Genomic DNA, 15,433 nt, shown 5'->3' with positions numbered 1-15,433 from the left:
CCGCAGATCTGTTTTGCGTAAGGATTTGCATTGCGGGAGGACAGGTATTTTTCCTCCCCATGGATGGTAAAAATGCAAAATTAGCGTGACTGTTTCTAGGCGAGATCTTACGTGATCTCACCGAACCTGTTGGTTGTGCTGTTCTCCCGGGCGCTTGCCCTATTTATCGCCATCTGACCCCGGGTAGCCTGTGAGTGCCCCACGTTGCAGCCCCTGCCCTGTCCGGGGATCTCAGTGCAGCTGGCCGCGCCCCATGGAATTACCCAGTCTGGCCTGCGAAGGAGTGGGTACGCATGGCCTTTGCAGGCACGTCTTTTCTCCAGCGCCCATTTCATCTATTTGCTATTGGGGGACAGCGTGCGGAGTGACCGAGCCTAATAAGTTGTCCACTTGTTCGTTGCGGGAGCATTGATTTCTGGTTCCAAGGCACTCTGTTCTAGCGCTGGCTATGGCTGTGGGGCATTTCGCAGCTGGTCTTTCGCCTAGACAAATATCAGCGAGAATGTGAGCGTTATTAGCCACATAAATAAATCATTAACGTGCACGCAAATGTTATTTTAGCGTAACTTCCAAGGAGAAAATATCCCGGCAGGGCAGGACGGAGAGGTGCGTTGCGTTGGACAGGCTGCAGCGGGCGGGGGTCAGGGCCCTCTCACCCCAAACTCCCCAAAGCCGGGAGGAGAGGGCCGGGCCCCCCTCCCCGCTCAGGATTGAACATTAACAGGGCCGTCTCACTGTGGCAGGGCCGCGGCGCCTTGCCTCGCAGACCTTTGTCTGTTCTCCTGAGGCCAGCCGGGGGGATGGTGGGGAACGCTTTTCTCCCCGAAATGCGACGGCAGTAATGAGATTATCGGCCGGCTGGCTGCCCACTTGACACTGCAAAGCCCCCAGCCCACGGCACAGAGCCCGGACCAGCCCAGCCACTGCGCCTCCTTCACACGAGCCCAGGGCAGAAACCACGTTGGCTTTTGGCCTCCCTGCCAAGGCCTGCTGGCTTCCACCCCCCCGGCCCCGTGTCCCTACCCCTGCCCGGGGGAGCGGGAGCCGCCGGAATCCCGCGGGTGCCAGCAAAGCCCTGCCTGGGAGCCCTGCCAAGGCGGCCTGGCTTTGATATTCCCCGCCACCGCCGCTCCTCCGCTCGCTCCTCATCACGCAAACAAACGCGAGCCTGCTCCAGCGCTCTCCGTAATAAAACGCTGAGCGCATTTCGCTGGGCTCCCAAAGTAAATATTGTATCGGAGAAGCGGGGCTGCGTTGGAAAAGCTGAAATCTTCCACTTTTTCGCGCTTAGCAACCGACTGAAGCGTTGTGCGCTCCCTTCCCCGAGCTCGAACTGGCGTGATTTACTTTCTGGTTGCGATGCAGATATTCACTTGTCAGTTCAAGGGCAGGACAGAAACTGTGCAAGCGGAGTCTTGTGAACGGAAATCTCCCCGTTTACGAGGTTCTGCTCCACCACCAAAAGCCAGCACCTTTGTTCTGCATCCAGCTGCTTTTATATATCATGCCCCCCCGCTCCCTGCTGCCCCAGCCCCATCTCCATCCCACCCTTCTTCCCATTCCTCAGATGGATTCCCAGGCTTTTCCCGACCGACCCTGGGGGAAGGCGGCGGGTGAGGAGGAGGGAGACCGGGAGAGGCTGATGATGAATGACACGGCAAATGATAAAGAGCCGAAGCGACAGCAAAAGCAAACAGAAGCGGTCTCTGCTCTCTCTGGCAGGGCTCGGCCCTGGCCGCAGCGCCCGTGCCGTGAAAGCAAGGTTGGCCTCCGCCGGCACAGCCCGGCTTCTCCGGGGCCAGATAAACACATTTTCGGTCACGTGGCGAGCCTATAGGGTGCCATGCTCCTCTTGAGCTGCCTTCCCACCCTCGCTTTTCACAATACCCCTGCCATCCGTCCGCCGCCCGCCAGCCTTCCCTGGCCCCCAGCCAGCCCCAGCCCGCCCGAGCCCGGCCGTGCGGGGAAAACTCGCGGCTCCCCACGAGGCGGGGGGGCTGCACCACGGGGCCTTGGGACAAGGATCCGGCTGCATCATCCCGGCTTGGGGCAGGGGCCGAGCGGGGGCCGGGGGCTGGCGGCATCCCCGGCGGGGGGGGGGAGCGGGAGAGCGCGGCGCCCCCGCTGAATACGCGGGGTGGGGGTTTTGCCCGGGGATCGCGGGTGCGGGCGGTGTCGCCTTCGGGGCCTGGGGGAGCAGGGAGGGAAGCCCCGCATCTCCGGCAGCAGGGTGGGCTCGGCGGGGGGGGGGGGGGGGGGGAGTCTGGGGCGCCCGCGGCCAGACGACAACTTTGCCTCTTTAAAATGGCTGAAAAGGGTGTCCCCGGGCATCCCCTCCCCGGCAGCAGCAGCGGCGAACCCCCGTCGCCCCGAGCACCGCGGCCGCCTGCGGCAGAGCCCCGGCCGGTAACGGGAACAATGAAGCCACCGCGGGCGCGCCCGGTGCCTCTCCGCTGCCGGGGCCCACCGGGGGTGCGGGAGGGACGGGGAGGGGGGGACGGGAGACTGGAGCCGGCCGAGTCGTGTGTGTCCCCTCCTCCCTCCCCCGCCAGGCGGGTCGAGCGTGCCGGTTTAATCCCTTTATCCCCGCGGGCTGGCGGCGGTGCGAGCCGCCGGGCCGGGAGCCACCCGCCCGGGGAAAGCGACGGGCGGGCTCCGCGGCGCAGATGTCACCGGGTGGGAGCCGGGAGCCGATCCCCACCGGCACCACCTTCCCCCCTGCAGCAGCGCGGGGGATGGGGGGCGGCCTCCCTCCCCCGGGGATTCGGGCGCCGCTCGGCTGCGCAACCGCGGGGGGAGAGCGTGGGGGGGTTCTCGCCCTTCGGAGGCGCCCAGAGCTCCCCGCCGTCCGGTAGCTGAGCCGTGCCCGGAGCCCCGCGGCCTCCCTACTCCCGTTCCCGGGGGCAGGCCTCGCTGTCTCCCCGCGGGGGGCACGGCCTGCAGCCTCTCCTCCCTCCGGGCCTCCCCGGGGGAGGCGAGGAGCAGCCCCCTCGGCTGCCAGTGCTCCGAAATCCGGTAATTGTGCAAATGCCTGGGATGCTCTCCCCTGTGATCAGAACTTCCTCGCAACGATCCCTTCTCATTACAGAGCATGAAAATGCCTCTCGGACGCGTAAACTGAACAGCACAGCTATTTTCATTCCCTTTTGTTACCCGCACCGGGCTCCTCTCTCCGGCCCCGCGTTCCCCAAACGCCAGGAAAAGGGGAAGGAGAGGGGGCTCCCGCTCCCGGGGGAGGCGGCGGGACGCGGCAGCAGCCCGGGCCGCCGGTTGTCATGGCGAGGCCAAGCGTCTTCCCAAGTTATGTGCGACGAATGGGTTTGTGTCCCGCTCCGCTCCGGGTTCACCTTCTCCCCCCACCCCTCCTAACGCACCAACCCCCCTGCTCGGCTCCCCCCCGCGGCCCGGGAGGCCCCGGCCGCCCCGACGAGCAGCTCGCCCGGCCGTGGTGCCTCGTCCCTCTGCTCCACTGCCTGCATAGCAAACGCTGCGGGGCTTAGAAGCGGAGAGAGGGGGCGAGGACTCCCGGCGACGGGAGCGCCGTCCCCGAGCGACTTTAAACTCCATCTTTTGCTGCGCTCCTTACCCCTTCTTGTTTCAGTTTTGATAGCTGAGACTAACGAGGCACTGAATGTATCATAGGTTTAGTATGTCCATGCACCGCGGATATGATTTTCAAGACTCCCGAGAGCCATGGCTGAGATTTTTTGTTATCTTCTTTTTTTTTTTTTTTCCCCTTAGAAGAGATATTAAAGTTTGTGCTGTCTTGAAAACTACTCTTCCAGTGTAAGAAAAACATTCTGACCATTCGCTGGAGGCCATTTTATGCAACCTCAAGGAGGTTAATAGCTTGCATAATTTCAGGAATACCAGGTGTCTCCTTAATATCTTTTCCCCTTTCCCTGCCACTCATTCAGACAAGCCAGGAGCTCTGTAGGCCAAGAGGTCCTGTGGCAGACAAGGGATTCCCACCTCTCCCAGGCGCCTGCACTAGGAAATGGATGGACTTCTCCCCGGCTCTGCTCATGCACGGCATGGGGAGAAAGCCCACAACGAATCCGTGAGATGAAGGGACGCATGTGAAGGAGGGCATGGAGTAAGGGAGGCTTACCCTAAATAAGTAGATTGCTTTTTTTATTTTGCTGGAATTTGCAATTTCGTCTAGCGAAGCATCGGTAGGTGCGGCATTAATGAAATCGTGCCGCTGCAAAACAAAGCTGAGCAAATGGGAGGAGAATTACTTGAACTGTTTTTAAAACGTTGTCGGGTTTGTTAACAGCTGCTTAACTCTGGTGCCTAACAAGCTCTTGGAAAAGAAGTTCTAGTAATGAAAAAAAAAAAGGAATTCCCCGCTTGCTTACAATTAAGCGATGACGGCTTATAATGCGTTCCTTCAAGACCTCCAGTAATATCGGGGGGCTCAGGGGACTTGAAAGACCTAATTCATAGATTTTTTTGAACCAAGAATGGACCGTTGCGATCAGCTGGTCTGACCTGCTACATATCACGGGCCAGTGAATTTCAGCCAGATATTCTTGTATCAGACTCATAAATTCTGGCTGAGCTTTTAACCTGGCATCCAATCTTGCTCAGAAGACTTCTAAGTGACAGAAAACCCACTGCTTGCCTCAGTTGTTCCAGTGGTTGTGTCCCCTCACTGGTTTTGAAAAAAAAAAAAAGGACCTCCTTCTACTCAGAATTCATAGAGCTTCATTTTCCACCATAGGATCTCATTATGCCTTTGTCTGCCACATTAAAGAGATCTCTACTATCAGAAATCTCCCCATAGAGACACTTAGGGCACTTAAAGACTATGATCAAACCAAGTCATAGCCTCCTCTTGGATAAATTAATAGATGGGATTTCTTTAGTCTTTTGCAATAGGATGCGCTTCCCAGACTTTGAATCGCTCTTGTAGCGCGTTTCTGATCCCGTATTAATTTGCCAATGCACTCATAACATGCAAACATCACAACAGAGCCGGACACAGTATTCCAGCAATGGTCTTGTTCCTGTCGGAAGTGTTAATGGCATCATTAAGTTTACCTGTTTAAAACCCTATGCAGATTCCTTTATAGATAGCCTTAGCAGTACTGACTTTATTAAAACCCCATTTAAAAAGTCGCCTGTCTTCATGCAGACTGGTGTTGTTCATCACTTGACCAAAATGCAGAGCTAGCTTACTTTTTCTAGCCAGGGCCTTTTCAGCGCTCCATCAGCTCTAGCCTTCAGTAAGGCTTCATTTTTTTTTTTTTTCCTTTTGTCTGTAAGGAGCAATTGCTGTATATTCTCACAATAGCACTAGCCCTGGCTGGGCACTAACAGAGAAGCACATCGACGGAGCTCTGCTACACCATTCCCTCTTTTCCCTCTTCCTCTCTTGCAATGCCGAAGCCCCCGTTAAGTTCCATCAAGACTCAGGGTAGTTCAGCCCTTCCAGTGCCTGTGGTAGGGCTCAGTTCTGAGACGCTCCTCCCCAGATAGTTCTCAGACAGCTTCCATGAAGGCTTCTTCAAACATGGCAAATGGTCCGCTTTCACACCTGAGCCCATTCCCCATCCACCCTCACATGAACATCTGCTCCAAAAGATGGACATCAAGCAGGCTAGAGCTGTCCCACTAGATACTGGATGAAAAATGTCCTCGGATAAAGAAATAGGAGCTGTCCTTCCCCTGCCCATCCTGGTGAAGCCTGTCCATTTTTTAGTCTATCTCAGCTTCTGAGATAGCCTTGTTATGCAATGGCAGGATCTCGGAGGACCAAGGTCCATGTGTTACAGGAGCATTAACTGCCCTGCTCCGGTACCTTCCCAATCTCTGACCTTCCTGGACTACACCTGGGAACACTGCATGCAGCAAGTGCTGTTGCACAGAGTGCTGCAAGCCTGCTCCCGCTTCTGCCTGAGAGGTGGCCTGAGTTGCAGGCGAGATGCTCAGCTATAGCTGGGACTGCATTGTGCAGGGCCTCGTATCACAAGTCCGTGATACAGGTCTGTGCCCCAAAGATCTCTTTCCGTATCATTTGTATCCTCAAAAGCAGACAATCATACAGGAGAGACATGGTCTTGGAAATGGCTGGGCCTCAGCTTCATACCTGACCCCAGTGCTTCCTAGCAGGGCTCATATGTGAGCAACACTCCTTAATTCATCTTCCCTCTAAATGACAGGTCTTTCTCTGTAGCCCCAGCTGGGGAATCATGTTAATTGTGATGTCGCGCTCATGCATGAGACCAAAGGTGCTTTTCCTGCCAGAGACAACGGTATCTTCTAGCTCCCCGGGCTGTTCCCACTGACCTCTCTGCCCTAATGGCATGTGCTGGAGATCCGGTGAGGGTGGTGGGCCTGTGCCCTGGGCACCTTCTTGTGGGAAAGCAGCTATGGCCTGGCCAGGAAAGCTGTTCCCTGGTACAGGAGTGATCCTCCATCTGCACAGAGCTGATTAAGGGACTCGTACACCACTCATCCTGCAGCGTACAGTCTGTGCAGTGATACTTTTTACCCTGGGGTGAACTATGATGAAGTTCACGTTATGTTAGAGGACCCTGAAGCTGCTGCTGCAGCACCCAGAGAAGCCCAGCCTGCATAAACCAACACCAAGACAAGGGCAGCCCAGGATTAAGGGTTAAGTTGCTTCTGTCTATGTGCCCCACCTCACCTTCTCTGCCATGCAGCTGCACCGCAACCGCCCCTTTAAGCTTAAATGATCCACAATAAAATTATTTTTCCCATGACACACGGCACAGCCTTCATGCCCTACTAGTAGCAGCCCTCCCTCCATTTATACTTCCCATGTGCCCTCATTTTGCTCTGAGTCAGACACGCTTGCCCTCTCTTCCTATGACTGACACTTTCCTACCTCGGAGGACACGTGTACCAGAGGATGCATCCGATGGCCCAGTTTATGGATGTCTTCTCGTACAGTTGGCGTCACTCCTTTCCAAAACCGCTGCTGGATAACCATCGGATTCAAATCCAATTCTCCGTTAACCCCAACCATGAAAAAGCGAGTGCAGAGGAGTTGCCTTCGTTACAACAGAACACCCCTGCGTTGCACTTAATTCTAGTAAGCAGTGCACTATCCTCACTTGCCGTACCAAAATGCAATTTATAATTTAAAAAGCAATAATCACTCAAACCGTCGGACCCGCAGCTCTGAGGCGCTGCGTACCGCAGGATGGGATTGCTTCTCTTCTTTTCCAATTTACCTGCTGCTCCTGACAACCTGCTCTTTCTTCCTTCTCGGCTGCTGCAGCCAACAGCGTTTGGGTCTGAGCAGCTCTTTTGGGGTCTGCTCTCCTCTAGCTCTCCGAGGGGTCTGTCATTAGTTTTCACGGAGAGCAGAACGGGGCTGTACGTGGAAAACCAATATTGACATTTCCTTGTTTAAATATCATACATCAGAAGGGGGTCACGGGAGCCAAGGCCACCAGAAAGGGTTCCCCCACAAGCTATTATTTCCTTTTAAAAAGCACCAGGGACCCAGCAGCCTCCGCTGGGCCTCACACCCGCACGTCTGCTCTTCTCTGCGAGCTGGCTGACTGCTGCCAGTGCCACTTAGCAAATACAGATGTTCAGGTCTTTTTCTTTCACCACGGGCCTCACTCATCCCTGGGCGGGGGCTTGGTACTAAATGAACGCCTGGTTTAAGCCATGTTTTCAAAGGCTATGCGAAACACACGCCCCATCCCTGCTCACTCGGTCTTTGCTTGCAAAAATCTACAGCGCTTTCCTATCAAATTTGAAACAAATGGCATTCAAACTTATTTTAAAAATTAATTGAACCAATACATCAACAACTTTCATCTTTTCAGAGCCTGCACAGCCCTCGCCTGGGAAATTAGAACTGCGGGAGGGTAATTTTGCATTTAAATCAATGGAGCTCTCTTTCCCGACAAGGTTGCCTTCACGCTTTGTGAAGCCAAGCAGTCCTACTGGGGTTCGGAAGAAGGGAGCCCGTTAGGTGTCCTGCACCTACGGCACACCCGATCTCCCTGCTGGGAGGAGGGGCTTCTAGGGGGGCTGTGGGGGTGTCACCCCCCCATTAGCACCACCCGGTGTGATGCTGCTGGGGGGTACTTTTATGCCCTACACCCCCGCTCCCTTCTCCTCTCATTCATCTGAGCAGCACTGCACCTGCTGTGCCGTATTCCTTGCATTTTCCCTCTGTTCCCCGTGCAGGAGCGCTTCAGGTCCTCAAGGTGAGATCGGACGCCGAGCTAGGGAAAAGGGTGTTTGGGGTCCACGCGGAAAAAGGACCAGAGAAAGCGACAGAAGATGTGCCCTTTCCCAGGGAGGGAACGCCTGCAGGATTTCTCCTTTTATCTAAACCCCTGAACGGATTTGCCGCTAAAAGAAAGATAATCCACATTATGTAGAAACAAAATTACATTCACATGAACACACGCATACAAACACACACTGTTCTCTCCTAACTGCAGGACACAGGCTTTTGGGAGCGGTGGCCTTAGAGAGAGCCGTGGCAAAGGAGCCCGTGGCTGAAGCCGGGAGCTTGCCTGCCCTCCCTGTACCACCAGCGTCGCTCTCCTGGTCATCTGCTGTGGTAGTTTTTACACCTTTGCTTCCCTTTTTTAGGCAGGCAGGAACAATCTGCACTCCTACAGAGTGCCCAGCAGACCGAAGCCGCTGTCAGGTAACGCAATACTCGCCAACCTGGAAAGATTAAAATGCCATGGAAATTTAGCGTGCGTCGATCCTCCCGTTTATCTCCACGCAACCTTGAGCCTTAGCCTAGTCCAAAACCTCACCCCGCTGTTTTGTGTTTAGATGACAGCCACAGCACATTGGACGATGCAAGGCAGCGTCATACCCCGAAGAGCTTACGAACCTAAACAGAGCCCAGCCAGGCAGCATAAACAGAGGCTGTAAGAATAGGAAGCCTTCGTTTAGGTGGTCACGTGGAGGTCTTTATAAGTTGTCGGCGATGGGACTTTTGAAATCTTTTTTCCCCTTTGCGGGAGCGTTCTGGAGGCGGTGAGGTGTGAGGAAGCGGTGAAAAAAGAGCAGCGCCACGACTTGACAAACTGTTACCGGGCGAATGTCAAAAGACGTAAACCCGGCTGCGAGGCGAGGACAGGGATGTTGCTGGCAGGAAAGGGCCGGGGCTAAGACAGGAGCCTGGGTGCCCCTGTGCTTCAGACCGAAGCAGCTTTCATACCTGTCCATGTCCCTGCCAACAGCTCCAAGCCATCGGGGGTTTGCCCCTTCCGCTTTAGTAGTGTTTGCCGCCGCTTTGTTTCTGAGGTTTAGCCATCACCAAAGGGCACTTCCAAGGAGATTTTAAAACACCTTCAGGGCAGCGAGGGACAGCAGCAGGAGGACTATCTGAACCACTTTGGTCTGAGACATTTGGACTTAGATCCACCCAGGCGTTAATTCAGTGAAAGCCAGACAGGATCAGGCTGAAACTGGCATTATGCGCTGTTGGAAGCAAATCCATCCACATAGTTTTAAGCACACGCAAACCATTTTCTATGGGGATCTGGAGTGCTTTACAAGAGCGCTTGAGGGACCAGGTGACTTTTAGCCTGGTGAATTTCAGCAGCGTCGCCAAGGCTTAACGTCGTGGCCATAGCCCTCCCCGAGGTAGGGAAGACTGCAAAGGCCAAGCCAACAAGTTGCAAAGGGTTATTTTTTCCTTTTCCATTTGCCACTGTTTTTTCTCCCCCCGGCTTCTTGTTGTGTATACTGCTTGAAGAGAAAAGCGCCGTATCTTATCATTGTGACACAAGCCTGTGTTTTTCCCTCCCTGCTAAAATGCTGGAGGTACCTAGCGAAAGAACAGCTCGGTGGGGAACCTACAGGGAGGTGCAGAGACCCTGGGGCCATTTCTGCCTACTGCTCTGCAGGTTGCTCAAAAGTTTTGGTCCTGCCTTGAAGAGTCAGAGAACAACAAGGCCCAGGGCTAGAAACGGCGGTGGCGTAGAATACCTACGCGGTATCTGTCCTGTCACACGGCAAGGACCTGTCAGCTACACCCAAACACCATCAGGCCCCTGGGAAATGGGTTCCAGTGTTGGTTTGCCACAAACCCTGCCCCAAATACGGAAGAAGGACCTCATCTCAAGCCAACTCGAAACAGTCGCGTAGACAGTCGCGTCTGCTGTTGTCTCGTTCTTGCGCTCTTCTTTCAGGTGCTTCCTTGCCGTGGGAGGGGGTGTCCCCAAGCCCTACCTACGACAGGACTGCTTCCCAGCCACAGCTTACATTCAGCTTTTCCCAGGCAAGAGTTACTCAGACATCTTCACACACACGGATCTTTCTGAACGCCGTATGCATGGTCTTTTGCTCTCCTGCTCTCTCCCACTGCCTGGCAGACCAGGGCTCAGCCTGCCCAGACACGTGCCGCCACACACCTGATCCCCATGCTCTGCCCAGGGTCTTGTCCCCATCTCCTGCTCCTTCCACAGATCTGACACCCGCTACGTCTGCAGCACCAGAGCAACCACTCGAGGTGCAACAAGGGTGCGTGAGGGACTTTGCTGCTAGCTAGCCTTGTCTGCCGTGCTCCAGCAGGAGTGACACCGTGCTCTCGCCCCCAGTTCTTAAGCGGTACTCAGAGGTACAGGGCAAGTTACAGATTTTTGCCTCTTTCTGGCTTGTGGGTTTAGCAGCGGGGCTTTGTACTCAGCAGGCCTGGCTGGCTGCTCGGCTGCACAGGCTGCTGGCTTGCTTGCTTCCCCTGCCATCCCCGATGCATTAAAACCTCCTCCGGCCCAAGGAGGGGAGGAAGGAGAGAGAGAGCAGGCGGGTACGGTGGGGCACAGGGGCTGGGAATTGCCCCAGGGTGCGGGTGACAAGCACCAAAGTAGCCGGCCTGCTCTGGAACTGCAGGGCAGCCAGGAGCTGGGGGTCGCAGGCAGGGAGGTGTCACTCGCATGACCTGGGGCCGGGGCCACCGTAGGGTCGGGGAGGAGGAGGGGGGCAAACCGCTCTGGCTGGCTGCTGTCGGGGCACGGCTCGCTGCACAGCCAGACGTGGGCTCCCAGCCCCACGCAGTGCTTCACAGCCTCCTGGGGGACCTGGCCACGTCGCACCTGGCCCCGCCAGTCCTCCCGGCCAGCTGACCCCGTGGGACATCCGCGGCAGGCCTGCCCCAAGCCCCGACGGCGCGGCACGGCCCAGCTCGGCCCGTCCTCCCCCAGGGCTGCGAGCCGGTGGCGGCCTCGGGGCTGCGGGACGTGGCCTAAATCACCCCGAGCCACAACTCCGGCGGTGCCCGCGCCGTCCCGCCTGGCTGAGAGCCGAGGGGAGCTCCAGAAAATACCGAGTGCGTGCTTGGACTGCGTCAGAGGTATTTATTTTGATTGTCCCTTGGCTGTAACTTCCATCGTTCCCCTTTGTTTTATAGCCGCTCAAGTTTACTTGCAGAATTAAGACAGATTTTGGGGGGAGGGGGAGGAAGGGGTTAGGAAGCCTTTGTTCTCCGGAGTGTGCTTGTCTTACTTTTGCATCATGTGGCCTGAGCGGCACCCCCCCCCCCCGACCGTATTTACTCTATCTCGAGTGAGTCCTTTGAAGGAGAGGGCAGAGTCGTCGTTAACCCTCTGCGTGCCTGCCGGGCCCTCCTCCCCACCCCGGCAGAGCCCGCTTTCGGCGGGCGGGGACACGGCCGGTCCTGAAATCCCACAGCCGCGTGGGTCGCTTTGACCAACGGCACCGGTGTCGTCGTACCCCCCCTCGAAAAAAAATCCAAAAAACAAACAAAAAAAAACCACCAACAAGCGCCCATCCCGCGGCCGGTCTCCGGTGGGCCTCTTGGAGGGAGCCCGGGGATACCCCCCGCGATCATGAAGGGGTTTTAGGCTGCTGAACGCCAGCTCGGAGATGCCGGCAAACTCAAAACAGCTGCCGGGCTTCGCTCTGGCCTGCCTGCTAAAAATGAGCCGATCTCCCTTTTAATCTGTTTCATATTCACAAATTAAGCACTTAGCCTAGGTAATAAATCATGAGGCAGTTTACGAGGCTAGCAGGAGAGACAAACAAGTGGAAAGGGAAAACAATCGCCTAAAAGTGCAGCCAGTGGAACTGGGAAGACGCGCTGCGAAAACCCAGCAACCCCCCCGGACCCCCGGCCGAGACCCGCCGCAACCGGACGCACCGGGCTCCCCGCCTTTGTCTCCCCGGGTACCGGCTGCCCGCACCGGCTGCACCGGGGAGAGACTCTTCCAGCCTGGAAATAACGATTGGGGCTGGCGATAACCTTCTTGCACCCCCGCCCCCCCTACACACACCTCGGCCTCGGTTGGGGCGAGGGGGACGGTGAGGAAAGGGATGCTGGAAAAAAATGAGGTACGGGCCAGGGGTCCCGGGGGAAAGCAACCCGGAGAGGTACCGGGGCTGGGGGGGCTCGGGAGCGAACATGCCTGGCCGCTTTGCCCCGGTGCAGCCGGGGTGGAAAGCAGCGCTTTGGCTACCGGAGTTGCAGGTGGAGGGGAGCACCGCGGCAGCCCGGGACGCGCCGGGAGAGCCCGCAGCCACCCCGGGGGGACGCAGGCCCCGAGACAAAAGACCCGGCGCTAAGAACCCTCCTGCCAAAGGCTCAGTCTGCCGAAAGTATTTCAAGCAGAGACTTTTCAGCCCGCACCAGCCACCCACCCACCCCCACGGCGGGGCTCCCAGCCGTGGCAGCGGGGCAACAGCCGGCCTGCGGGGGGGAGGGGGGCGCAGGGGAGAGTGTGCGGGGCCGGGGGGGGGGGGAGGAAGATCGGCAGCATCGCCCCGGGGAGAGGTCGAGGGGGTGAGCGGTGCTTTAAAGGGACTGCCGCGAAAGGGAGCGACACAGACCTGCGGCCGTCCGCCGAGCGCGATCTGCCGAGCCGGGGCGGGGGGGGTGTGAAGAGGCGCTGGTCAGGGGCTATTTCTCTTTCGGCGGAGCGGCGGCTCCGGTCCCCTCATCGCCCGCCGGTAACAATGGCAGCGGCCGGCGGCTCTCCCCGCGCCTGGGCGGCGGAACGGATGGCGGAAGATGCCGCCACGCTCCGCTCCGGCGGGCTGGCTCACGCATCCCTCCCGGCCACAGCCTCTCGCTACTGCCGCTCCGCCGAGAGCTCCGGCCCGCTCCCCCCCCAACCCCCACCACCGCCCGCCCTTCCCCAATTTTCCATTTTCAGGACTTTGGCGCGGGGCCAGAAATGTCAGGAGGGGATGAAACTTGACACAGAGATCTCAACCCGGAGCGATTTCCTCCTCCTCCCCGCCCCCACCCCCGCCAACCTCCCCCGCCTCCCTCCCCAGCCCCTAAGTTGAAGATAGTTTGGCCATATTTCAGTTTGAAAAGAAGGGGAAATTGCAGGTCACTGGTGCATGGTCGGGCCGGGTGCTGCTTGCTTCTTTTTTTTTTTTTTTTTTTTAATTTAAAACGGTAGACACCGAGGCCTGAAAAGCATCTGCAGCCCGTGCACTTTAACTGCACTCGGTTAACCCCTGTGTGCCTCGGCCGCCCGCCCAGCGCCGGCGGCATCCCCTGCCCGGGACTGGGTGGGGGGGAGCTTCGGCCCCGTCGGGGCGAGGAGGAACCCGGCACAGAGCCGCCGTTGGACGGCGGACCCGAGCTCTCCCCCCTGCTTCCCCCCCCCCCCCGCTCCACTTCACCACCAAACTTCGGGGCTGGGTGGTACCCGCCGGCAGGATGAGGCCCCATGGCGCGGAAGGGCGGCCAAGCGACAAGAAGGTCGTTGAGGGGCGCCCCCCCGCAAACACTTCCTTGGCGCTCCCGCTTCCCGCCGTCGCGGCCTGAGGCAGCGCCGGGGACCCGGGCACCAGGAGGGGATGCTCGGCTGCTCCCTCCGCCCCCATGCCCGGCCCCCTCGGTGCGAGACCCCGCGGAGGGCTCCCCTGGCCAGCTGGGCCTGCTGATAAAGGCGGGCGATGGCCAGGGCGGGGGTAAAGGGGACGGAGCAGGGGTGCAGGAGGGAAAAAGCTCCTGAAACGAGGAGCGCGGAGAGCGGAGCCCGAGCTAATTCCGGGGAGGATGCCTCAGCACTTTCTCTATTATGCATTTCCAGCACAAGGAAAGCTAATTCCTCCGCTGAGGGCCTCAATCAGGCATTTATTTGACACTCATGATGCATGAACGGCTAAACACGAGTCTAAGCGGAGGATCAGCCGCTAGTTTATAGCTCGCGAGGTTTTTTTTTTTTTATGCAGGTGAATTATGTTGATCTCTGAATGCCTCCTATTCCGGGGGCGGGGGGGGGGAGAAGTGGGGAGAGAGAGAAAGAAAACAAGAAGGGAGGGAGCGTGGGGGAGATTAACTTCTTGAAGCTCTTCTCCTGCACACCCGGCAAACTCTCCGGCCGGGAGTTTTGGCTGCCACCCCTCTCCCAGGCCCTCTCCTGACCCCCAATCTTCCCCTGCTGTCCCCTCATCCCCTCACCCTTCCGCGCTGGCCCGGCTGAGGCCGGCACCCATCCCGGGTTGCGGGGGCCCTCCACGCCGCGGCGGGGAAAGGCCCCCCCAGGGGTCCGGGGGCGGAACACGGAGCGGGAAGAATCACGGAGACAACATGGAGGGGGGGAGAAGAGGAGGAGGAGGGGAGAAACCATATGAAGCAGGAGGGAGGGAGGCGAAGCGGAGCGAGGGAGCCGGGAGAGCAGAGGGAGAACCCGCGGGGGGCGGTGGAGGTGTTGGCCCCGGCGGGGCCTGCGGGTCCGGCAAGGATTTACGCGGCACGCGGATGGGGATGAGGGGCGGCCGGGCCCTGCTGCCTGCGCTCCAGAGGGCCTGTGCTTTTTGCCTATGTCCCCGGCACTTTCCCGGCCACTGCCCTTTATCCCTCCACCCGTGGAGAATTTATTTTAATTTTTTTTCCCCCCCTCCTTTCTGCTGGCCTTTTTCCAACTGTTGTTCCAGGACCGAAAAAAAAAAATAACAATTAAGTAGGAGTCATGTCTTGTGACTTGCACAATCTCTTCTAACGCCTGAGTTCAATTTTACACAACATTTAATACAAATATTAAAAATCAATATATCAAGGGGGTCGTTAATGAAATGTTACAGTGAGTGTGTGGCACCAGATAGAATTTCGGTGGGAAACGTGTCTGATTTAGCAAGAGCTGAATGCGATTGTATTCTTTATCCGCCTGCTAAAAAACAAAAGATAAAGGTGTTCATTAAATCATATCAAATCGAATTAAACTCTATTGGCGGGTCCCTCCAGCAGAACAGAAGTCTGAAAAGCAGGGGATGGAAAATGAATCTCAATGCATCTCTTGACAACGGAACAGGAATCGGAACGCATTAAAAATAAATCAGAGCGCTGCTGTAGGTCACAACACATGGATTAGACTGTACCGGAATAATGGGACGGGAGACAGAAAAGCAGAGCCTACCCTGCAGGTACACCCAGGCGCTAGAAGGGGAAGCCAGATTTTTTTTTTTTTTTTTTTAGGCGATAGGTCACGCCAGGTCTGTA

General features: G+C 57.3%; 1 protein-coding gene across 4 annotated transcripts in view; it reads right to left on the bottom strand.

Moving 5' to 3' along the window:
• The window catches only part of BCOR (BCL6 corepressor), an 81,930-nt gene extending 68,344 nt beyond the window's left edge, over positions 1–13,586 (bottom strand). For 3 of the 4 annotated variants that reach the window (XM_086766483.1, XM_086766523.1, XM_086766515.1), the window contains exon 1: positions 12,805–13,586. The gene's annotated coding sequence lies outside the window, so the exon portion shown is untranslated. The remainder of the gene's footprint in view (positions 1–12,804) is intronic. The other variant, XM_086766530.1, reaches the window with a different exon arrangement.
• Positions 13,587–15,433: the final 1,847 nt, after the last annotated feature.

Source organism: Chlamydotis macqueenii, chromosome 1 (assembly GCF_036417535.1).
Source record: "Chlamydotis macqueenii isolate bChlMac1 chromosome 1, bChlMac1.mat, whole genome shotgun sequence".
Classification (NCBI taxonomy): domain Eukaryota; kingdom Metazoa; phylum Chordata; class Aves; order Otidiformes; family Otididae; genus Chlamydotis; species Chlamydotis macqueenii.
Note: the sequence above shows the minus strand (reverse complement) of the source record. Positions and strands in the feature narration are given on the sequence as shown.